Here is a 2,312-nt window from a genome sequence, read left to right as displayed (position 1 = left end):
GGTGGCCGCCAGGGCTGGACTGGAAGCTGGTGGCCCAGCCTGGGGACAGAACCAGCCCAGCCCTGATTTGCCTAACTGCCCCCCTCCCTTAGCTGAGTAGCTTCTTCCTCTTTACAATTTACCAGTCAGACAAGGGAGGGGCCTGGGGACTGACTGTTCCTAAGGGACTCTGCTGGTCCCACTGGGACCCAGGCATTGGGGCATCAGGAAGCCCCAGTGGAGAGGAGGGTCTGCTCCAGTCACTGTAGGTCCTTGACCTGGCCCTTCCCCCACCCGCCAGTCAAAGCAGCGGGAGTGGGCATGTGTGGTCTCTTTAATGTATGTTTTAAACAATGGACTTTTTTTCACCATCACTATTGAATTACTGATGTGCCACTATCCCTAAATCTCCCCTTGTCTTTTCAAACTCCCCTCCCAAATTGAAAATTGAGAAAAAGAAAAACAACAACTTTGTAGCAAGTAATTCAAGCCAAACCAACCCACAAAGTGACTGTGTGCACCAGATACATGTCTTTTTCTCTACCCAGTGTTCACCACTTCTCTACCAGCAGGTGTTCATAGACTTCATCAAACCCCTTCTGGAGTCATGTGATATGAATGAAAATCCAAGAGACTTAAGCTTCATGCTTTAGGACTGGAATTCACCTGAATTAGATTCTGTTTATACTCTAAAGAGAAGTGAAATAAGATGATGGTGGGTGGTCAGGGCTGGTCCTGCTCCATGTTACCCAATCCCCTGCCCCTGCTGGGGAGAGGGGGAAACTCCTTCCCCTTTGTGGTTTATACTTCATCCTTGGGAGTGGGTTGGGTTTCTTGGCAGGGGAGGCTGGAGAGCCCAGTGTGATATTTGTACCAGTCCTTGCTTTCTCCTTCTGTACAATGAACAGGAGATCAAAACACTTTCTGATTTCTAAGACCTTCTAACTCCCCCTCAAATCAACCAGCCAGTGAATGTGGATTGAGCACTGCTGTGTTCCAGGCCCTGTGCTAAGCTCTGGGGATTTGACTAAAGGCAAAAAGGACAGTACTTGCCCACAAGGAAGTTATTCTCTAATGGGGGAGACACTATTTAAGTAAGATGTGTACTAAAAGACACAGACAGAATGAGCTAGAGATTATCTCAGAGAGAAGGGGTCCTCTGTGCCTGCAAATAAATAATGAGAAAGAGAAAGAACTAGAAAAGTCGGCTTCAATCTGCACTCACTTCTCTCTCTCTGGAAGTTAAAGCATTTTTCATCATGAGTCTTTTGGAATTGTGGTGGATCATAATATTGATCAGAATAATAGTTAAGTCTTTCAAAGCTGATGATCATGACAATATTGCTGGGTAAATTGTTCTGGTGAATTTATATTTCTGCTCATATGAATCTTCTCAGATTTTTGTGAAATCATCCCATGGGGTGGAAATCTATCCAGGACTTTGAAGGAAGGCTGAGAAACATCAGCATAGAGATGAGAATGGAATGAATGGGAGCTGATGTGGTCACCAATGAAAATAGTAGAGAGGGAGAAGAGCAGAGGGCCAATGGCAGAGCCTTGTGAGACACCCTCCAAGGGTGGGCTTGACTTATTTGAAAATCCAAGAGAGGAGACAGAGGAGTAGTCAGATAGGCAGGAAGAGACTCAAGAGAAAGGGGTGTCCAGAAAACCCAGAGAGAAGAATGTATGAAAGAGAAGAGAGTGATGGTCGATGTCCAAGGTCAAGAAGAATGAGGATTGAGAAAAGGTTCTTGGGTTTGGCAATGAAGACCAGTGGTAACTTTGGAGAGAGAAGTCTTGGTGGAATGATGAGGTTGGAAGCCAGAATGTAAGAGGTTAAGAAGAAAGGGAGAGGGGGAAGCTAGGTAGCCCAGTCGATAGGGCACCGGCCCTGGATTCAGGAGGACCTGAGTTCAAATCTGGCCTCAGGCACTTAACAATTACTAGCTGTGTGACCCTGAGCAAGTCACTTAACCCCAATTGCCTCACAAAAAAACAAAGAAAGAAAAGAAAATGTTAAATGAATGACCCTGGGCAAGTCACTTAACCCCAAATTGCCTAACCGAAAAAAAAAAAAAAAGAAAGGGAGAGAGAAAGAGTAGTCCCCTACTGTATGTAGATGGCCTCCTGAAGGAGGTAATCATGGCAAGGGTGGGGGAGCACAGGCATGTTTGCAGGCATCAGAGAAGCAGCCAGTAGACAGGGAGAGATTAGAGCTCAGTGAGAGAGTGGGGGTCATGGAGGGGACCTAGGGCAGATCAGCTCAGTTTTGCAGTGGAATCATCAGTCCAACAGGGAGGCTTTGTTCATCAAGGAGTTAGTGCACAGCTCCT

The sequence above is a fragment of the Dromiciops gliroides genome, chromosome 3 (assembly GCF_019393635.1).
Source record: "Dromiciops gliroides isolate mDroGli1 chromosome 3, mDroGli1.pri, whole genome shotgun sequence".
Classification (NCBI taxonomy): domain Eukaryota; kingdom Metazoa; phylum Chordata; class Mammalia; order Microbiotheria; family Microbiotheriidae; genus Dromiciops; species Dromiciops gliroides.
The sequence above is the reverse complement of the archived record's forward strand: the minus strand, read 5'-3'. Positions refer to the sequence as shown.